Raw genomic sequence first — 24107 nt, forward strand, 5'->3', positions numbered from 1 at the left:
GAGCGCAAAGGTAAGGCTGCTCACAGGTGATGTGCAAGAGTAGAGTGAAGAGGGGGGAGGATCAGTAGAGCGAGGGGGATAACTGAACCGCTGCCACTTTTCAACAAAGGAGCTCACACTAGTGAAGAGCCTCTCTCAGCCTCATCTCAGTTCATCTCCCCAGATTCGCCTGCCTGGTCCAGTGTCATACAGGGCTTTCGAGATGCTTCGTTAGAACAGTGGGAGGCAGGAGTGCGAATGTGGGGATGAAATGCGCAGTAATCAAAGAGAGAGGGAGATAAAAGGATATTGTTTCAATGAAGGGCAGATTGGAAGGGACACACAGAGGATTGAGCGGGCACTCCGAGGCAGTGTGTGTGCGTTAGATTGTGTGTGCGTGTAAGTGTCAGCTTGGCTGCATGCCCCATCTGTGAGCTAATCTGGAATATGGATTTTGAAATGAGGAGCAGCACTTTAAGGTAAGAATCGAGACACCTCAAACTATAGCTGTCACTGAGAATATGCTATATTATTAAGGAAATGTATTTTTTTCCAGAGGGGAGAAATCTTACCAACTGCACTTGTTTCAAATCTGTAACTGACATTTCTAACATAGGGAAGATTTCACTGGCATGACCCTTCAAAGTCTGTTTTCTCTTGCGCATACTGTATAGGCAGTAGTAGAGAGTAGTAGATTTCATCATTCTCTTGTTTGAAAAACCCCTGAAAAGGCGTAGTCTTATTCTGTTGTGGATGGGGAATGTGGATGAGTAATATAGGGGGAAGAGGAAACTGGGTGAATTGAAATTAGTCGATGAGGTGGAGGTTGTGTGAGATTATCAGTGGGTGAGGAGTGTGGATGAGGTTGAACGAGCGGATAGCTCTGTGGATGAGGTGAGTTTTGTGGTAGTGTATGTATATGTGCGTGTGATAGTGGGGGATACAATTGAAAATTAAATGAATGGATAAAGTGTGCATAAGGTTGACGACATGACTGAGGTCTGTGGATGAGATGAACTGGATGGGATGAATGGAACTGGGATGCCTTATGTAGATGTGTACTGCATTGTTGAGAAACATGATGAAACACGTCATGGATGAGAACTGCAGAAGAGGTGAACTGAATGGATGAGACTTATAGATCAGGGACTTGTCGTTTATCTATTGAGCTGTACTGACAAGGTGAGCTGAGGGTATGTATTTCTTCCAAGTGGATGAGCACACTTTTGTAGGCTTGTGGATAAGGTAAGATATTGTGGACGTAGCCCTGCGGATGAGTGCTCGGGAAACCAATAACTTTATACATATCTCCCCTGACCTTCAACATGAGGTGTCCATCTGAATTATAAATGCACTATGCTACTGAAGAGGTCTCCAGCCTGGACCTGCTATCTGTCTATTCTGTCTGTCTGCTGGAGCTGCTAATGGAGGGGGAGAGGAGCCCAGTTTCCCGTAAAGAGGCAGTGCGCGCGCATGGATGTGAGAGTGTATGTGAGGCGTTACCACAGCAACCTGTCGGGTGTGTTTGTTCCCCTGAGACGGAGGGGAGCAGAGAGGAGCAAAGAACTATCTCTTGTGAGGGGGGATGGGGGGTCCATATTGTTCTCTCATTGTTTTCATGCTCCTCTCTTTGGAGCCATTTATTCAAGAGATGCAGTTTGCAAAAGATTTCTTTTGAGAAAGGTCTACAGCCACATCAGAGAAAGGATATGACCTGTATTCAAGGGAGTAGCAGATTGATGAGAATAATGATAACTGTCAACACACTTAAGCATTTCCCTCTCTCGTACAGTGAATATGGATGGCATGCTACGTGGCACAGTTTTCTGGAGCAGTTGTGCCACTCACCTTCCTCTGCGGCAAGCTGAGGTGTTTGGATGTTATTGGCGACTGGGTTTGTAGTTCTGACAGGGAGACTAGGCTTCTCTGTAGTGTCTTTAGTCTGGGATAATTAGAATTGCAGATGTAGTCTTCTGTAGGCGTTCTTTAAAAAAAACTCAAGGTTCTCCTGTCTGCGGTAAATAGTTTGACTCAGAAACACTTTTGTGCGGATGATTTACAAGAGCAAGGCCATACTCGTACGCACGAAGGGCCTATTTTGTCTCTCACCGGCAGGTACGCTACCCATAGTGCCACTGACATCAGTTGGACTGCCATGAAACCTGAATTGGTACAGAATACACACACAACTGAATATGGAAGATACTTTCCAGTGAGCTAAATCTTCTGCCTTGAGCGGACCAGAGCAGATCGCTCACAGACTAAGATTTCTTATTTCAAGTTGATACTTTCCGCCCAATTTTCGATCTTGTCTCATCGCTGCAACTCCCCAATAGCCTCAGGAGAGGCGAAGGTGGAGTCATGTGTCCTCTGAAACATGACCCACCTAACCGCGCTCCTTACCACCTGCCAGCTTAACCTGGAAGCCAGCCACACCAATGTGTCAGAGGAAACACCGTTCAACTGGCTACCGGGGTCAGCCTGCAGGCACCCGGTCCGCCACAAGGGCCCAGTAAAGTCGGCCAAACCCTTCCCTAACCCCGATGACTCGCCGGGCCAATTGTACGCTGTCCTATGGGACTCCCTGCCAACAACCGTTTGTGGCACAACCCGGGAATGAAACCCGGGTCTGTAGTAATGCCTTTAGCACTGCGATGCAGTGCCTTAGACTGCTGCGCCACTCGGGAGGCCAACTCTTATTTCATTTTTAATAACCCATCTAGGATGGTGTTGCTGTAACCCCACTGCTAGATGCTCAATATGTTAATATTTCCCACCATATGGATCATTCATCAGGGACTTGGCAGATTGTGTTTGCATCCGTTTGTATTAAAAGTCAGATGTACCAACGTGTGTTTCAGTGGAGGCTCCTCATTTTTCATGAAAAATGTAAATGGTGAAACATTTAAAAAGTTATTATTTTTAGATAAAACTATACTTAATATAATCACATCACTAAAATAATTTATTAAAACACAGTGTTTTGCAATGAAGGTCTACAGTAGCCTCAACAGCACTCTGTCGGGTAACACCATCGTGTAGCAGGAAGACCGCTAGCTTCAATCTTCTTCTGGGTACATTGACTTCAATACAAAACCTAGAAAGCTTATCGTTCTCACCTCCTTCAATAGACTTACACAGTAATTATGACAACTTCCAGAGGACATCCTCCAACCTATCAGAGCTCTTGCAGCATGAACTGACATGTTGTGTCCACCCAATCAAAGGATCAGAGAATTAATCTCGCACTGAAAGCATGAGCTAGAGCTAACTAGCACTGCAGTGTATAACATGTGGTGAGTTGTTGACTCAAATAGCAAGAAAGACAGTAATAGTCTTGAATTAATTAATTTCTTCCAAAATTAAGAAGCAAGAAAGGAATAGAGGCATATTTAGTCTTTTTTTTCTCTTCCAATTTCAGTTTCACTTCCATAAAACTTCAAATTATTAGAATAGTACACAACGCAAAACAGAACTCCCAGGTTAAGGGTCAGTGGCTCAGGCCCGTGAACAGGAATGACAGAAGGGGGAGTCAGATCACTTTGATCGCCAGGTACTTTCATTTTGGTTTTCTATTTTCATTTGTTGCGCTACAAGTACTGCCTGTTAATGTTAAGGAGGCAGCTACAGTAGCTAGATGATATTAACATCTTCAGTTTTTATTTCATTGCATTTATTTGATTTAATCTGGATGCTTACATAACCTACTAACACCCTGGTACTACCTGTAGCTCCCGTCTCCTCAGTCTGAGAACACTGAGAGAGAAAGGTGTGTGTCGCATTACTCCTGTGTAGAAGTCCAAAACATTAAATAAATAAAGCATCCTAAGGTTAATGCTATAGGTATTGTTATAAGGAAGTGAGACTATTGAAACATGAAACTTTCAGCATGTCCTTATGTGATGCAGATGGTTAGCTGAGCTGCGACTTATACTAGTGTTACTTTATGGGAGATGTAGTTTTAGCTCTCTAAGGTCTGAATGGGATAAATGTGTTTTCACGTTGTAGCTTGTTTGTATTAGTGTTTTTGTACATGAGTTGTTCTATTTTAATACTGTCAACACTGGAATCACCTAGCAATGTATTGGAGATGTGAGACAGGATATGTGTTTTACTTTTCTTCATGCTCCTCTATAGAACAACTTGCCATTGTTATGGTATAAGAGCTCAAGATTCCGTCTCTCACAGTTGAAGTGTACCTATGATAAAAATGACAGACCTCTACATGATTTGTAAGTAGGAAAACCTGCAAAATCGGCAGTGTATCAAATACTTGTTCTCCCCACTGTATATACAGACAGATTAATTCACTAATACAGTGCCTTGCGAAAGTATTCGGCCCCCTTGAACTTTGCGACCTTTTGCCACATTTCAGGCTTCAAACATAAAAGATATAAAACTGTATTTTTTTGTGAAGAAGCAACAACAAGTGGGACACAATCATGAAGTGGAACGACATTTATTGGATATTTCAAACTTTTTTAACAAATCAAAAACTGAAAAATTGGGCGTGCAAAATTATTCAGCCCCTTTACTTTCAGTGCAGCAAACTCTCTCCAGAAGTTCAGTGAGGATCTCTGAATGATCCAATGTTGACCTAAATGACTAATGATGATAAATACAATCCACCTGTGTGTAATCAAGTCTCCGTATAAATGCACCTGCACTGTGAAAAAAGTTACTTATTCAAAGGTTTTTCTTTTCTTTTTACTATTTTCTACATTGTAGAATAATAGTGAAGACATCAAGATGGCACTGACAGAGATGGTCGCCTCACTTTGTCCTTAGGAAACTATGCAGTATCCTTTGTTTTTTCCTGTATTATTTCTTACATTGTTAGCTCAGAAAATCTTACGTGTTGGTACATACAGCCGGGAAGAACTGTTGGATATAAGAGCGACGTCAACTTACCAAACTTACGATGAGGAATACGACTTTCCCGAAGCAGATCCTTTGTTCGGACCACCACCAAGGACATTGGATCGAATCTCAGAAGCCGACCCAAAACAACGTCACTGCAGAAGAGGTAGACTGTTCGGCCTCCTGGTCGGACTTCAAAGGCCTGCACACCACCCACCGCTTCTGAGTATATGAAGACCGCCACAGGAAAGGAAGACCCAGAGCTACCTCTGCTGCAGCGGATAAGTTCATTAGAGTTACCAGCCTCAGAAATGTCTGCCTAAATAAATGCTTCACAGAGTTCAAGTAACACACATCTCAACATAAGCTGTTCAGAGGAGACTACATAAATCAGGCCTTCATGGTCGAATTGCTGCAAAGAAACCACTACTGAAGGAAAAGCATTCCTGATAAAGCTTGTTGAGAGAATGCCAAGAGTGTGCAAAGCTGTTATCAAGGCAAAGGGTGGCTACTTCAAAGAACCTAAAATAGATTTTGATTTGTTTAACACTTTTTTGGTTACTACATGATTCCATAATGTAATTTTTTTTGTTTTGATGTCTTCACTATTATTCTACAATGTAGAAAATAGTAAAACATTTATAAAAACTCCTGAATGAGTAGGTGTCCAAACTTTTAGCTGGTACTGTATCTTTATTAGATAATTATTCAACCCTAAGCCAAAACTGTAACTCGGCCACTCAGGAACATTCACTGTCTTCTTGGAAAGCAACTCCAGTGTAGATTTGGCCTTGTGTTTTAGGTTATTGTCCTGCTGAAAGGTGAATTCATCTCCCAGTGCCTGTTGGAAAGCAGACTGAACCAGGTTTTCCTCTAGGATTTTTCCATTACGATAATCTTTTATCCTGAAAATCTCCCCAGTCCTTAATGATTACAAACATGACCATAACATGATGCAGCCGGGCACCTTGCTTGAAAATATGGAGAGTTGTACTTAATGTGTTATATAGGTTGTGTCAAATCCAAATACAACACTTTGTATTCAGAACAAAAAGTGTATTACTTTGCCACATTTTTGCAGTATTACTTTAGTGCCTTGTTGCAAATAGGATGCATGTTTTGGAATATTGTTATACTTATTTAGGCTTGCCCTATCAAAGGGGTTGAATACTTAATGACTGAAGACATTGCAGCTTTTCATTTTTAATTAATTTGTAAACATTTCAAAAAACATAATTCTACTTTGATGTTATGGGATATTGTGTGTAGGCCAGATACAAAACATCTCAAGGAGTGTAAATACTTTCTGAAGGCACTGTACGTTCTGGAGGGTGCTTCCAGAGGTCATGATTTCCCAGGTTCTAGATTTTTCTCATAAACTTTATAGCATGGTGGTCCAAATCTGTTTGGGCTTTGGCGAAGTCCTCCCAGCCATATTTGTTCACTGTCACGCCTAAGTAACATGCATGGCTTGGCAAGGAAAGACCTAGTTAGCTATACAGGCAGTGTTCTGTAGGTTGTTATTCAACTTCATATTGAAGCAAATTATGTAAGTTGTTGGTTACTCAACCGACAACATTAAGTTCCCGAGGCAGGAAGCTAACTGCAGTGCCAACATAATTTACCTGCTGTGCTGTGGTGGTAGCACACATACCAAGTGCTTGTTTGGCAACAGTATGACAGGCATTATGTCATTCATGACAGCTCTACAGGCAATAACCTACATTTCAAATCAAGATTTGACCTTCATAGCTCGCGAGTTTTACTCAACAGCATTTGATGAGCGAACTCACTGGCCTGGCCTGACATAAAGTCCAAGAGCACAGTCCTTGCCATGGGCTGTGTGGGTGGATGACAGGCAAATCTGCAGCTTCTGTGTTAAAAAAAAAAAAGAATGACGACACTAGTCTGTTCCAGAGACTTTTCATGCCCTAAAATCCCTGTGACCTATTTCATTTTACTTGCTGTTTATTTGATCCGAGGGCCATAGCAGGAAATAACGTTTCTTTGAACCACCTGCATGTAACGATGAATACATTATAAACCAACCCTTGAAATCCCATTGTTGACTTGTTGTTGATATAAAAATTAGACAAACTCCACGTAAATTCACTGAACTAGCTACGTTGATGTAATGCAATTAGGTTGATAAAGTAAGTTGTAATAACACGGAAACAAATTTGACTCGCCACTTTTTGCCCAGAGGCAAGTTCCCTGTTGCACATCACCACCGTTTACTGTTATATAGGTGCTGCCCGAGAGAGGTTTACCCCCCCAAACTCTCTGCAAACAGAATAAATATTCAATGTTATTTTTCCAAGCTGATTAATCTGAGGTAAAATTTGGATCCAAGGAATACTGGAGAGAGATTTGAGGAAAAAAATAATGAGAAAATAAAATATTTGGAGTGTTGACTGAATTCAGAGTTACTGTTGGAGAGAGAATGAGCTTTGGGGACAGTGGGGTAGAGTAAATCTGTGGAAAGTAGGTATTTGACAAGCAAGAACAGGGAGAATGCTTTGAGAGAGAGTTTTGGCAGAACACATTTATGAGCATTGCATTGCAATAATGAGCAAGTGAGCTGGAAGCTACTGTTGAGACAGTGAGAATTTGAAGAGGGAGTGTTGCAAGTGTGTTACTTTTCCCTATTCTTGTGAAATGTGTTAGCATTCCTTGTCACTTGGTTTGCAGCTGCTTTGGGGATTAATTAGCATACCAGCATCTGATATGTATCCACTGCAGTGTTGTGTGACTTTTCCCCAATCTAAAGGTTTATAGTGCCCAGCACACCCTTAAAGGGATAGTTCACTTTAGTTGTAAATTATACTTAACTTGGGGCTGGTAGTGGTTTAGAAAGAAAGACAGGGAAAAACAAACGCTTTATTTTTATGTATCAAAACACTATTGGTGGGTCATAAAGCCCACATAACACTGTCATAATAATTACATAATAGATGACAGATGATGGTCGTGGCAGCTGGTGTCGTATAACAACTGTGCCTGTCACGTCTCAATTCATTTTTTTTTTCACACCTCACCATTTTCAATAGCTCATTCTTGGATCATTCGCATTAAACACAATTCTGGGGAGAGAGAGAGAGATGACTGAGTCATTGCAAAAGAAGACCAACGTGATTGAACTCATAACGGACCCTAGCCAACTTTTTGAATAATCATCTACATGACTTAATTTACCATCTTCCAAAAGTTAATCAGGAGGAACTAATTAAGCTGCTAGATTACTTTATAAAATGACTACAAATACTGTACATGGCGAACGAGATGGCTACCACAGTTAATGCGTATTATATTTTTAGGAATCCTATTTACCATGCAAATCTACATCTTGTGAATACCAGATATATTTGACAAGCAACAAGTAATTTGATCATATTACAGTAAATGAAACAGACAGCGCACTCACTGTAAAGCAAACAGTTATTTTTCAGGCACAGTGAAACAAGTCTTGTTTTCTGGCTTGCTGGTGGAAATCTGGATCTGTGGTAATTGGTGTTTTTTCTTTATCTTAAGACACACATTTACAGTGACAGTCAGATGCAGTAATAGTTTATGAAACCATACGAGAAAGGACAATATGAAAAGAACAGATCTGAGCCAGAACTGTTACGATTCAGGTTGGCACAATAGGTTGAAAAGGGCAGAGTTGGGTAGGTTACTTTCTAAATGTTATCTGTTAGTTACAGGTTACCTGTCCAAAATTGAAAAATCAGAAGCGTAACTTTGGATTACCCAAATTCCGTAATTTCTTTCCCCTTAAGAGGCATTAGAAGAAGACAAAAATGTATGTTACCAATTAAACAACATCTAGTACAGGATAAATCAATGTTAAAGTTTACATAGCTGGCCATATATGGATGTTAAATTTTACTTTATGGTTTGATTATGTAGGCTTCTTCTAACCCATAGCTTTCTACTACATATAATAATATGATTAAATTAAATTGTTACATCGAAAACCAAAGTCTAATAGAATTCCAGTAATTCCAATAAATGTTATGCCCCTTGATCTTCAAGAATAGGACTTGGAAATATGGAAGTATAGATTAGCCAAATTGTTTTACCTGCGCATAACCCCAAAACTAAGGACTTATTAGCCAGCCCTACTCTGTTGTTTATGATTTTGTTGTCATGGAGGACTGATAGGGCTCATTGATTCGAGTTGAAAAATAAATGCTGCGCTCATGAAATTGCATGCTTTGAGCACGACTGAGAAGTCCTATTTACAGGTGAAAAATGAATGCCATATGCTGCATTTGCTATAGGCCTATTGTTTACCTTTTTGTTAGTGACACTTTGACATCTTGATAATATGCAGCTGTTTAAAGGGCAAATCCACAGATGAAACAATAACAAAAGTGGGCACCCCGCCTCTGTTTTGGTAAAAAGCTGAGGGATGTGCCTGGAGAAATGAAACCACTCTCATATTAATATATAGCTATGGATGCAAGGACTGACCATCCAAGATATCAAAATTATTTTAACCATGTTCTTTATTTTTACTATTTCTACATTGTAGAATCATAGTGAAGACAACAACGTTAAAAAATGACACATGGAATCATGTAGTAACAAAAAAAATAGTGATGCAAGTCAAAATATATTTTATATTTGAGATTATTCAAAGTAGTCACCCTTTGCTTTGACAGTTTTGCACATTCTTGGCATTCTCTCAATTAGTTTCTTGAGGTAGTCACCTGGAATGCAACAGGTGTGCCTTGTTAATTTGTGGAATTTATTTCCTTCGTTTGAGCCAATTGGTTGTGTTGTGACAAGGTAGGGGTGGTATACAGAAGATAACGCTATTTAGTAAAAGACCAAGTCCATATTATGGCAAGAAAAAAGCTCAAATAACCAAAGAGAAATGACAGTCCATCATTACTTTAAGGCATTCTCTCAACCAGCTTCACCTGGAATGCTTTTTCAACAGTCTTGAAGGTGTTCCCACATATGCTGATCACTTGTTGACTGTTTTTCCTTCACTCTCCGGTCCAACTCATCCCAAACCATCTCAATTTGGTTGAGGTCAGGTTATAGTGGAGGCCAGGTCATCTGATGCAGCACCATCACTCCCCTTCTTGGTCAAATAGCCCTTACACAGCCCGGAGGTGTGTTTTCGGGTCATTGTCCTTTAGAAAAACAAATGATATTATATGCAAACGGGATGGCATATCGCTGCTGAATGATGTGGTAGCCATGCTGGTTAAGAGTGCCTAGAATTCAAAATAAATCACTCACAGTGTCACCAGCAAAGCATCATCACACCGCCTCCTCCATGCTTCACGGTGGGAACCACACATGTAGAGATAATCCATTCACCTACTCTGTGTCTCACAAAGACACGGCGGTTGGAACCAAAAATCGCACATTTGAACTCAGACCAAAGGACAGATTTCCACCGGTCTAATGTCAAGGTGCTCGTGTTTCTTGGCCCAAGCAGTCTCTTCTTATTATTGGTGTCCTTTAGTAGTGGTTTCTTTGCAGCAATTCAACAATGAAGTCCTGTTTCACACAGTCTCCTCTGAACAGTTGATGTTGAGATGTGTCTGTTCCTTAAACTCTGTGAAGCATTTATTTGGGCTGCGATCTGAGGTGCAGTCAACTCTAATGAACTTATCTTCAGCAGCAGAGGTAACAATTGGTCTTCCTTTCCTGTGGTGGTCTCATTAGAGCCAGTTTCATCATAGAGCTTGATGGTTTTTGCGACTTTACTTGAAGAAAATGAATACATTTCTTTGCAGCGATTTGACAATGAAGGCCTGATTCACCCATTCTCCTATGAACAGTTGATGTTGAATGACCTTCATGTCTTGAAGTAATGATGGATTGTCATTTCTCTTTGCTTATTTGAGCTGATCTTGCCAAAGTATGGACTTGGTCTTTTACAAAATAGGGCTATCTTCTGTATACCAACCCTACCTTGTCACAACACAAGTGATTGGCTCATACACATTTAGGGAAAGAAATTCCACAAATTAACTTTTAACAATGCACACCTGTTAACCTCTTACTTCGACCCGAGACGCAATCGTCTCATCTAGCCATCAGCAAATGCAAATGCGCTACGCCAAATGCTAATAGCACTCGTTAAAACTCAAACGTTCATTAAAACACACATGCAGTGTAGTGAATTAACCTCTGCCTTAACCGGTGCCTTTGTTTCTTGGTCAAACATACTAGAGAGATCACTTTCCATCCGGTCTCCGACTGGAAGGTTTGGAAGAGAGATTTTGGAAGATGATTTGAAATCTTGGAGCTATTGAATACACATCGCCCGTGATCATTTTGATAGATTATTAACGTTTACTGTTACCTAAAGTTGGATTACAAAAGTATTTCGAAGTGTTTTGTGAAAGTTTATCGTCGACTTTTTTAATTTAAAAAAATGACGTAGCGTTTTCAAACTGTGTTTTTTTCTGAATCACACAGTTTCCATAGATGGCTATTTTGGGTATATATGGACCGATTTAATCGAAAAAAAGACACAATAGTGATGTTTATGGGACATATAGGAGTGCCAACAAAGAAGCTCGTCAAAGGTAATGAAAGTTTTATATTTTATTTCTGCTATTTGTGTAGCGCCGGCTACGCGAAATCTTTTGTTTACGTCGCATTCAGGTATTTCGGGGTGTTGCATGCTATCAGATAATAGCTTCTCATGCTTTTGCCGAAAAGCATTTTAATAATCTGACTTGTTGGCTAGATTCACAACGAGTGTAGCTTTAATTGAAATGCATTCCAACCTCATGAAGCTGGTTGAGAGAATGCCAAGCGTGTGCAAAGCTGTCATCAAAGCAAAGGGTGGCTACTTTGAAGAATCACAGATCTACAATATATTTTGATTTGATTAACACTTTTTTGGTTACTACATGATTCCATATGTGTTATTTTATAGTTTTGATGTCTCCACTATTATTCTACAATGTAGAAAATAGTTTTTTTTAAATGAAGAAAAAGCCTGGAGTGAATAGCTGTGTCCAAACTTTTAACGGGTACTATATTTATAATTTATTCGTCCAAAAATGGATGTAGCAACTACAGATTGCCGCTTTTAAGTCCATCAAAAGTGTGTGAGTTTTAGCATGTCTCCATTAGGCCTATGGATTTTTTTTAATGAGCATTAATTAGATTCATAAAAGCCCCACTTTTATTCCATAGGTTGGCATCCGCACTATGCAGCTGTTGCAAGAGTGCATTTTTCACTGGCTGTCCACTGGTTTCAAAAACAATGATTGATAGACAGCTTAAACTTCTTGAATTCAACCATTATTGGGCTCAAATACATATTTAGATGTGTGGACAGCCATCCACAACAACCGCAAATAGCTAAATGAGAGAGCAGCAGTGTGATTCACATCAATGCGCTATGTAGATATCAATAATAAGTGATAGCCGTATCGCCGTAGACTACACACACCACTGTCATCCTAAACTTCAAGTGTTTATTCAAGTTCAGTAATCTTTGGATGCTGACAGCAGTCGCACCATTGGAAGACATAGCTTGGACTGGAGCCTACAAAAGCTATTTTCCCGCGATCCATCAAACACATTTGGTGTGTCATCATAGTGGTATCTGACTTGTGGTCAGACTTGCTCAGGTGGACAAATCTAAACTTGCGCCTTGTTTTCAATGCTGATTTGAATATCATTGAGAACAGAGAAGTGTCTTTTTCAGCAAATTTTAAACTAATCATCGAAGTAATCAAGTTTTTCAAAAGTATCTGTTATCTGATTACAGTATTTTTGTGGGTAATTAGAGTTCATGTTTTTTTTGTAATCCCTTACATGTATTCCGTTACTCCCCAACCCTGGAAAAGAGTTTAGGGATTTTCCATTCTTTATTTAAACGTCTTGCTTCAGTTTTACATCAGTTACACCTGTAGGCCAATAACATACAGTAGGGCTAAATCCTTGTGCCAAATTACATAACAGCTTTACAGGTCATACAACAGAATATTGTGGGCATTCATCCACTTCAAGTGAAGTGGAACTGAAACATTTATCTTAAAGTTGTGTATTACCTTGCCAAGCAGTGACAGAGAAATGACAGAAGTGGTGGTCTTTCTCCACTCAATGTGGTTTTCACACAGAGAATAATGGAAGCCAGTCAGGACAAATTCTGTGACTAACAGTATAAACTGCTAATCCCTTGGTATGATTTGATGACGGGAGAGTGTTAATCCTTTGATATGATTCAGTGCCAGTGAGGACTGCTTAATCCCTTGGCATGAGTCTGATGGAAGAGGAAGGGATGCTAACGGGCTCTTCAGGAATAAAACAAGAGCATGCCGGGAAGCAGGGCCAGTCGCTCCAAAGGACTTCCTGTTGTTATCTGGTAGCCATTGTGACAATTCAAGGAGGGTCGTTAGCATCTTCTGTAGTTCTTTCAGGTGAAAACTAATGCTTGAATGGCCCAGTGCAGTCAAAAATGGGATTCTCCTGTGTTTTTATACATATTTCCACACTGAGTTTGGAATAATACTGTGAAAATGATGATAATGCCCTTGGAGATGTTTGAAAAGACCGCCTGAAATATCAGCCTGTTTTGTTAGGATGGTTTTGGCCTGCCTGGTGTCATCACCAGGCGGTAAATTAGTTAATAGACCAATAAGAAAGAGAGTTCCAAACCTTTCTGCCATTAACAGCTACTTTTCAGTTTTCCACTCCCCACTCAGACCACTCCCAGACATTCTCTTTATTTTTGACCATTTTGATTTAAAATAATCACAGTAGGGTACTTCCTTGTTACCCAGAAATGATTTAATATTGAGATAAAAACAGCTGCATTGGAACTTCAATGAATCTCAATCCAACATTTTGATCAAAAGATGAATATCCATGGATTTTACATGAATGACGTGCTATAATTGCTTTTTCAAGCCTTCGTGACAATGAAATAGACTACATGGAATAATGCATTTAATGGATGTAATTATTTATTCATTCCAGATTCATTAAATCTACATTCACCATCAGAGAGTCATATTTTGATCAACAAATATAACTTGGTTTGTGGAATCACTGCACTCAAGACATTCACTGCTAGGCATTTTACATTTATGACGAGTTGGAAACTCGAAAGGCACTTGCACATCTGAGCTATCTTTTTTGCAGATGCATGGTAACATGAATAACATTTGATAAAAAAAGGAACCCGGATGAGGATTTGGAACAATGAATATTGGATGAACAAGCCATGACATATTTCCCGCTGTTTTACGGCTCCGGCAAGCTTCCCTTGTTCTCATTTAGTCTGAAATCCACTGTTGAATCTCACAACCCAGAACTTGGGTGGTCAATATTTTGGATCAATATGGTATATGGCACCACATAACTGCAACACCCTTCCACGTGGGCATATACAAATGTTTCCCCAGAGCTTTGTGGGAACCATAAAATGTTTACAACAAGGAGAGAGTGCACTTTAAGTAGTTGTTTTATTTGTTATAGCCTCTGGATAGAGGCTGATACTTAACATTTGAAATGGTCCCTTTCTGACACCTTTCTGTGTCAGTTTATGTTGACAGTTGCTGACACAAAGCCTTTAAGAAGGCAAAATATTACCACATTTCACTGCTGTTTCAGGCTGCAAATGGCAATATTCATAAAAGCAAACCATCATGTTAGGACTTTTACATCCTTTATAGTGCTGTTTAATGCAACATAGCTCTGTTAACAGTGTATGAATCAATACTCTGTGTTTTATATAGAAAGGTGAAAGGTGGAAAAACTTTTGGTGTGACAGTCTTTTTTAAGAGCCTCAAGTGGGTTAGAAAGAAAGTGGGCTCTATGAAACAGTGGCGGTATACATCATGAAAAATGGATGAGTTCTACCTCCTGAGACTAAAATTAGAGCGAAACCTAATACGCAGTGTCCTTCAAGTCACACTTGATTTACAAACAAGGAAATAAATCTGCCGTTCAACAGAACATCCGGACAAGATCGGTCGGAAAAATGGAATGCCAGTCAACACGCCATGGAAAATGTTTTATTTTCCTGTTGCTGGAACCTAAGAAAAAACACAATCTTTCCAACCATACATTATACACAGCCTGGTTTATTTTATAATTATCGTAATCGCTCTCTGGAGAGAATACAAATAGCAAAACTATCATGCAAGCTCCCTGTATGATCTACTGCATGACATAATTACTTGCATCAGGTAATACAGGTGGTTTTGTCACAGTATACCCCATGTCAACATGTGTTGGTAGACTAAGCATCCCTGAGCACTTTTGCAGTGCTTATGTCTGTTTAATGCATTGCATGCTTTTGAGCATGAAGTTCCCTTTTAAGGAAATTTTCTCAAAACCCTTATTCACCCATCCACTCGAGAAAACAACAACAGACAAATATTTGCTTTGTGTTTTTGAATAAAAAAACTAGGATCATTGTAAGCCGTCTGCAACAGACCTTGTATAATCTACAGGGCTGTAGGAGAGAGAGAGTGGCTGTTGAGTTGATTGTTCTACAACATAATGCTTGAGAGCAGGCAGGCCCAGTGTTGCAGAAAGGAGCTGTTTAATTGTTGCGAATGCTTAAGCACTAATTAGCACAGAAGCGTAGTAATTAACTATAAAATCTCAGCAGCGCTATGATAACCAGGATGATGTTTGGTATTTATTAGGATCCCCATTAGCCGCTACAAAAGCATCAGCTTCTCTTCCTGGGGTCCACATCAAACATAATCTGCTATTCTTGGATACCGGAAAGACCTTTGCCTCTCTCCATGTCTTCTAGGCTTAAATTGAAGATGTGGCAAACAGGAGTCACAATATATTCCACTACCAACCTCAGCAATTTACCATCCAGGTTGTCAGTACCAGGTGGTTTGTCCTTATTTATAGATAGCAAAAATAAATTCACCTCTTCCACACCCACTTTGTGGAACTCAAAACTATAGTGCTTGTCTTTCATTATTTGATTCATTATGCATGAATATGAACTCTCAACATTTTGTTTTCTGTATGTCATACCTAAATTTGCTAATCTTGTCAACAAAAAAAGTGATTAAAGTGGTTGGCAATATCAAAGTGTTTTGTTATGAACAAGGCATCTGCCTCAATGAAAGATGGAGCCGAGTTTGCTTTCTTGCCTAGAATTTATTTAAAGTACTCCAGAGCTTTTTTACTATCATTCTTTATATAATTTCTTTGTTCCATAGTATAGTTTTTTATTTTTGTTTAGTTACGTGATTGTGCACTCTGCAGGACATTTAAATTGATGTTTGCAATTTCCGAAGCAAAAATTACAGTATGCCTATGTGGTCTCATATGTACACAAGCAAAGTGTATATATATATATATATATGTATATATACAACTGTATATACACTGCTCAAAAAAATAAAGGGAACACTAAAATAACACATCCTAGATCTGAATGAATGAAATATTCTTATTAAATACTTTTTTCTTTACATAGTTGAATGTGCTGACAACAAAATCACACAAAAATGATCAATGGAAATCAAATTTATCAACCCATGGAGGTCTGGATTTGGAGTCACACTCAAAATTAAAAAGTGGAAAACCACACTACAGGCTGATCCAACTTTGATGTAATGTCCTTAAAACAAGTCTCAGTAGTGTGTGTGGCCTCCACGTGCCTGTATGACCTCCCTACCACGCCTGGGCATGCTACTGATGAGGTGGCGGATGGTCTCCTGAGGGATCTCCTCCCAGACCTGGACTAAAGCATCCGTCAAATCCTGGACAGTCTGTGGTGCAATCTGGCGTTGGTGGATGGAGTGAGACATGATGTCCCAGATGTGCTCAATTGGATTCAGGTCTGTGGAACGGGCGGGCCAGTCCATAGCATCAATGCCTTCCTCTTGCAGGAACTGCTGACACACTCCAGCCACATGAGGTCTAGCATTGTCTTGCATTAGGAGGAACCCAGGGCCAACCGCACCAGCATATGGTCTCACAAGGGGTCTGAGGATCTCATCTCGGTACCTAATGGCAGTCAGGCTACCTCTGGCGAGCACATGGAGGGCTGTGCGGCCCCCCAAAGAAATGCCACCCCACACCATGACTGACCCACCGCCAAACCGGTCATGCTGGAGGATGTTGCAGGCAGCAGAACGTTCTCCACGGCGTCTCCAGACTCTGTCACGTCTGCCACGTGCTCAGTGTGAACCTGCTTTCATCTGTGAAGAGCACAGGGCGCCAGTGGCCAATTTGCCAATCTTGGTGTTTTCTGGCAAATGCCAAACGTCCTGCACGGTGTTGGGCTGTAAGCACAACCCCCAACTGTGGACGTCGGGCCCTCATACCACCCTCATGGAGTCTATTTCTGACCGTTTGAGCAGACACATGCACATTTGTGGCCTGCTGGAGGTCATTTTGCAGGGCTATGGCAGTGCTTCTCCTGCTCCTTGCACAAAGGCGGAGGTAGCGGTCCTACTGCTGGGTTGTTGCCCTCCTACGGCCTCCTCCACGTCTCCTGATGTACTGGCCTGTCTCCATGCTCTGGACACTACGCTGACAGACACAGCAAACCTTCTTGCCACAGTTCGCATTGATGTTCCATCCTGGATGAGCTGCACTACCTGAGCCACATGTGTGGGTTGTAGACTCCGTCTCATGCTACCACTAGAGTGAAAGCACCGCCAGCATTCAAAAGTGACCAAAACATCAGCCAGGAAGCATAGGAACTGAGAAGTGGTCTGTGGTCACCACCTGCAGAACCACTCCTTTTATTGAGGGTGTCTTGCTAATTGCCTATAATTTCCACCTGTTGTCTACTCCATTTGCACAACAGCATGTGAAATGTATTGTCAATCAGTGTTGCTTCCTAAGTGGACAGTTTGATTCACAGAAGTGTGATTGACTTGGAGTTACATTACGTTGTTTAAGTGTTCCCTTTATTTTTTTGAGCAGTGTGTATATGTGTATATATATATATATATGTTGTTTTCAGTTGTGGCAAAATGGCATAAGGACAACAAGGTCAAGGTATTGGAGTGGCCATCACAAAGCCCTGACCTCAATCCCATGGAGAGTTTGTGTGCAGAACTGAAAAAGTGTGTGCGAGCAAGGAGGCCTACAAACCTGACTCAGTTACACTAGCTCTGTCAGGAGGAATGGGCCAAAATTCACCCAACTTATTGTGGGAAGCTTGTGGAAGGTTACCTGAAACGTTTGACCCAAGTTAAACAATTTAAAGGCAATGCTATCAAATACTAATTGACTGTATGTACACTTCTAACCCACTGGGAATGTGATGAAAAAATAAAAGCTGAAATAAATCATTCTCTCTACTTTTATTCTGACATTTCACATTCTTAAATTAAAGTGGTGATCCTACCTGACCTAAGACAGGGAATTTTTACTAGGATTAAATGTCAGGAATTGTGAAAAACTGAGTTTAAATGTATTTGGCTAAGGCGTATATAAACTTCCGACTATATATATATACCAACTGTGTGTGTGTGTCTGTGTCTGTGTGTATATATGTATATGTATATATATATATATATATATATATTCTTATATTTATAACTGTGTAAGTCAGGGTTTTTTATGCTTGTCAGGGTTTTTTATGCATTGTCTCTGCAGAATATACACTGAGTATACCAAACATTAGGACCCCCCCTTTTGCCCTTAGAACTGCCTCGATTCTTCAAGCATGGACTCTACAAGGTGTCGACTGCATTCCACAGGGATGCTGCCCCATGTTGACTCCAATGCTTCCCACAGTTGTGTCATGTTAGCTGGATGTCCTTTGGGTGGTGGACCATTCTTGATACACGCTGAAAACTGTTGAGTTTGAAAAACCCAGCATTGTTGCAGTTCTTGACACAAACGGGTGCGCCTGGCACCCACTAGCATACCCCATTCAAAGGCATTTAAATCATTTGTCTGGCCCATTCACCCAATGAATTGTACATATACACAATCCATGTTTCAATTGTCTCAAGGCTTAAAAATCCTTCTTTAACCTGTCTCCTCCCCCAAAAGTCGAGCAATTATTATGTCTAACCCAATGATGTCTCACTCCAAGTCAGCCAGGCGAATGTGTGTTATCATGCAGAACATGTTATGGGTTGTGCTCACGTCGCTGTGCTAAAATGCATACATGTGAACTCACTCATGTGCAATAATCTCATTATACATGCCACAATTATGGTAGGAAATTAACTAAACGGAACCATTGGGCTTAACTTAACATTAAGAGACAGTACTGTTGTATAAATATTGTGTGCTCTGCAGTACATGGCCACAATAATTGTTTAAGGCAAATACATTTTATTTAAAAAAATGATAGCAAAAGCCAGGGTTAACCAAATAAGAAAGCTGTTCATAGCTACAGTTGAGACTAGAGCTATATATTGGACCTCAGTTTTACTGAGTCAAAGATAGACTTAGCGATATGACATCATTCATGGGATCAGTGGATTAAAGTACTTAAATAAAAATACTTGAAAGTACTAATTAAGTCATTTTTTTTGGGTATCTTTACTTAACTATGTATATTTTTATTTCACTACATTCCTAAAGAACATTATGTACTTTTACTCCATACATTTTCCCTGAAACCCAAAAGTACGCGTTACATTTTGAATGCTTAGCAGCACAGGAAAATGGTCCAATTCACATACTTATCAAGAGAACATCCTGGTCATCCCTACTGCCTCTGATCTGGCGGACTCACTAAACACATGCTTTGTTTGTAAATTAGTGTTGGAGCGTGTCCCTGTAAAATAAACATAACAAGAAAATGGTGCTGTCTAGTTTGCTTAATATAAGGAATTTGAAATTATTTATACTTTTACTTTAAGTTTTGATACGTAAGTATATTTAAAGCCAAATACTTTTAGACTTTTACTCAAGTTGGATTTTACTGGGTGACTTTCCCTTTTACTTGAGTAATTTCTATTAAGGTATCTTTACTTTTACTCAAGTATGACAATTGGGTACTTTTTCCACCACTGAATGGGATGAGCAACAATAACAAACTTCAAATCTGCCAAGATGGTTGCTATTGGCTTCTCCAGATTTGCACCCTCTCTTGAGGCATGTCCAACATGGGAAGAGCTAACAGTGCCAGTCTTATCAGATTTAAATTGTATTATTGTAAGCAGGAAGTCACCCCACTGTGTTTGATGATACCACATTGCTGCATATCTTTGAGGCCAGAACTGTAGCTACACGCAAGGCAGAACATGGGTCTAATAAATACCCTCCAGCAAGTCCCAGGCACATCAATAAAATGAATAATAATCTCCAAAATAATTACTTGTAAATCAATAATTAAGCATGGCTGGTGAACATTCATTCTAATGAACTAATTGGGTCTCCCTGTGCTATCATGCATTGTGCACTTGTGTCAGAAAAAGAAAAAACAACAACACTAATTGGCTGGTCATATAACTGATCTGGAATTGAGTGGAAATTGATTGTTGACTTCGAAAATGGAGATGAAGTTCTGAGAGTATGTCGTATACTGCTTGTATGAACATTGAAACAAATAATTGTGATCAAAAATTTAAAATTGAACTACACTACCGGTCAAAAGTTTTAGAACACCTACTCATTCAAGATTTTTCATTATTTTTACTATTTTCTACATTGTATAATAATAGTGAAGACATCAAAACTATGAAATAAATAACACATATGGAATCATGTAGTAACCAAAAAAAGTGTTAAACAAATCAAAATATATTTTATATTTGAGATTCTTCAAATAGCCACCCTTGGCTGAATGGAAGCAAGTCCCCGCCGCAATGTTCCAAAGCCTTCCCAGAAGAGTCGAGGCTGTTGTGGCAGCAAATAGGAGGCCGACTCCATATTAATGCCCATGATTTTGGAATGAGATAATCAGGTGTCCAAATACTTTTGATAATGTAGATTGTATGAGTGCACACTGAGATTCTGAGATTCTTCAAATAGCCACCCTTTGCCTTGATGACAGCTTTGCACACACTTGGCATTCTCTCAAACAGCTTCATGAGGTAGTCACCCGGAATGCATTTAAATGAACAGGTGTGCATTGTTAAAAGTTAATTTGTGGAATTTGTTTCCTTTAATGTGTTTTGAGCCAATCAGTTGTGTTGTGACAAGGTAGGGTTGGTACACAGAAGATAGCCCTATTTGGTAAAACACCAAGTCCATATTATGGCAAGATCAGCTCAAATAAGCAAAGAGAAACGACAGTCCATCATTACTTTAAGACATGAAGATCATTCAATACGGAACATTTCAAAAACTTAGAAAGTTTCTTCAAGTGCAGTTGCAAAAACCATCAAGCGCTATGATGAAACTGGCTCTCATGAGGACCACCACAGGAATGGAAGATCCAGAGTAACCTCTGCTGCAGAGGATAAGTTCATTAGAGTTACCAGCCTCAGAAATTGCAGCCCAAACAAATGCTTCACAGAGTTCCAGTAACACACTTCTCAACATCAACTGTTCAGAGGAGACTGTGTGAATCAGGCCTTCATGGTCGATTGCTGCAAAGAAACCACTACTAAAGGACACCAATAAGAAGACGAGACTTGCTTGGGCCAGGAAACACGAGCAATGGACATTAGAATGGTGGAAATTAGTCCTTTTGTCTGGAGTCCAAATGTGAGATTTTTGGTTCCTGCTGCTGTGTCTTTGTGAGATGTGGTGTGGGTGAACGGATGATCTCCGCATGTGTATTTCCCACCGTAAAGCATGCAGGGGGTGGTGTTATGGTGTGGGGTGCTTTGCTGGTGACACTGTCTGTGATTAATTTAGAATTCAAGGCACACTTAACCAGCATGACTACCACAGCATTCTGCAGCGATACGCCATCCCATCTGGTTTGCGCTTAGTAGAACTATCATTTGTTTTTCAACAGGACAATGACCCAACAGGCTGTGTAAGGGCTATTTGACCAATAAGGAGAGTGGTGGAGTGCTGCATCAGATGACCTGGCCCGACCTCAACCAAATTGAGATGGTTTGGGATGAGTTGGACTGCAGAGTGAAGGAAAAGCAGCCAACAAGTGCTCAGCATATGTGGGAACTCCTTCAAGACTGTTAGAAAAGCATTCCAGGTGAAGCTGGTTGAGAGAATGCCAAGCGTGTGCAAAGCTGTCATCAAGGCAAAGTGTGGCTATTTGAAGAATCTCAAATATAAAATATATTTTGATTTGTTTAACACTTTTTTTGGTTACTACATGATTCCATATGTGTTATTTCATAGTTTTGATGTCTTCACTATTATTCTACAAAATAGAAAAAAGTACAAAGTAAAGATAAAAACTTTTGACCGGTAGTGTAAGTGGGCATGATTTGTCTCTGTACAATAACACCGTCAGTGAGTGTGCACTCATATAATCTACATGAACAAAAATACGTGGACACCTGCTTGTCGAACATTTCATTCCAAATTCGGCCTCCTATTTGCTGCTATAACAGCCACTACTCTTCTAGGAAGGCTTTCAACTAGATGTTGGAACATTGCAGTGGGGACTTGCTTCCATTTAGCCAAGAGCATTAGTGAGGTCGGACATTGATGTATGGCGATTAGGCCTGGCTCGCAGTTGGCGTTCCAATTCATCCCAAATGTGTCCAATGGGGTTGAGGTCAGGGATCTGTGCAGGCCAGTCAAGTTCTTCCACACCAATCTCGACAAACCATTTCTGCATGGACCTTGTTTTGTGCACTGGGGCATTGTCATGCTTCCCCAAACTGTTACCTCCAAGTTGGAAGCACAGAATAGTCTAGAATGTCATTGTATGCTGTAGCATTAAGATTTCCCTTCACTGGAACTAGGGTGCCTAGCCCGAACCATGAAAAACCGTGATTCAAACCCATTTCATGAATCTCTCGATGAACAGTTATTGTGCTGACGTTGCTTTCAGAGTCAGTTTGGAACTCGTTAGTGAGTGTTGCAACCGAGGACAGATCATTTTTACGTACTTCAACACTCCGGGGTGCTCTTCTGTTAGCTTGTGTGGCCTACTACTTCGCGGTTGAGCCGTTGTTTCTCCTAGATGTTTCAACTTCACAATAACAGCCCTTACAGTTGACCGGGGCAGCTCTAGCAGGGCAGAAATTTGATGAACTGACTTGTTGGAAAGGTGGCACAGTGCCACGTTGAAAGTCACTGAGCTCTTCAGTAAGGCCATTCTACTGCCAATGTTTGTCTATAGAGATAGCATGACTGTGTGCTCGATGTTATACACCTGTCAGCAACGGGTTAGGCTATGATAGCTAAATCCCTCAATTTGAAGGGGTGTCCACATACCTTTGTGTGATATATATACATATATATAGTGTAATATAATTCAGAATCTAGAAGTATCTGCAGGTTCCTATAAAATTCATTACACTTGTGTTGCTGGAATGAATCACATTATAAAACTCCAATGAACTCAGCAAGCAAATTAAGCTTTCATCCAATCTACCACAGGCTTTGCTCTGCCTCCATTTCTTTACATATTTCCTGTTATCTTTGTCTGCATTTCTCTCTCTCTCTCTCTCTCCTCTCTCTCTCCCACCGTGACTCAGGCTTCTCCCCTAGGCTCTCATTCGCCTGTCACATTTTCTACAGTTTCACTGCGTCTCTAATCCAATTCTAAACATAATCCCAAAAAGCTCTATACCCTGTGTGTCTGCCCTACTGAATGACTCCTTACCCTTCTCTTCTTACCCTGCCTTCTCAGGTATGTTTTCCACTGTCCAACAAGTCTGGTGGTCCAAAGGGCTCTAAAAGTATGGCACAGCTCCAAGGGAGTCAGGATGTGCCAGACCAGACCAAGCACACTGGCATCCTGTTAGAAAGACTGACTAATTGACAAGACTTTCTGTACAGACCAATAGATACACCAGCAGTGAAATGTATAGACTGGTAACTTGATAGACTGATAGAGACAGGTAGATGGACAGATCCAGAGACAGACTTAGACTCACTGACAGATTGTCGGAAATACTAATTGGCACACAGACATACACACACACACATACACAGTCTCAAGAGAGACAGACAGACTTGAAGAAAGGTAGATAGATACCCAGAGACCAGCAGAGGGATAGGCAATCAGACAGCTCGACAAATAGCCAGGCAGGCTGACAGTTGAGAGACTGTAAACTTGATGCTTGCAAGTTAATGAAGCAACTATTTTAAATATATTCAAATCATGTTTTTTCCTTTATTCTTTTTCGTTAATTTGATTGGCAGACTACAAAGAGGGGATGGGAGGGAGGGTTTGTGGTTGCTATGGCAACAGCCTGCTCTTTGTTAAAAGGATACATTCCTGGCATCTGATC

General features: G+C 40.3%; 1 protein-coding gene across 1 annotated transcript in view; it reads left to right on the top strand.

The window, feature by feature from the left end:
• Positions 1-24107, top strand: part of LOC109904145 (leucine-rich repeat and immunoglobulin-like domain-containing nogo receptor-interacting protein 2) — a 29230-nt gene continuing 5123 nt past the window's right edge. Inside the window, exon 1 of the mRNA XM_020501324.2 lies at positions 1-458. The gene's annotated coding sequence lies outside the window, so the exon portion shown is untranslated. The remainder of the gene's footprint in view (positions 459-24107) is intronic.

Source organism: Oncorhynchus kisutch, linkage group LG14 (assembly GCF_002021735.2).
Source record: "Oncorhynchus kisutch isolate 150728-3 linkage group LG14, Okis_V2, whole genome shotgun sequence".
NCBI lineage: Eukaryota > Metazoa > Chordata > Actinopteri > Salmoniformes > Salmonidae > Oncorhynchus > Oncorhynchus kisutch.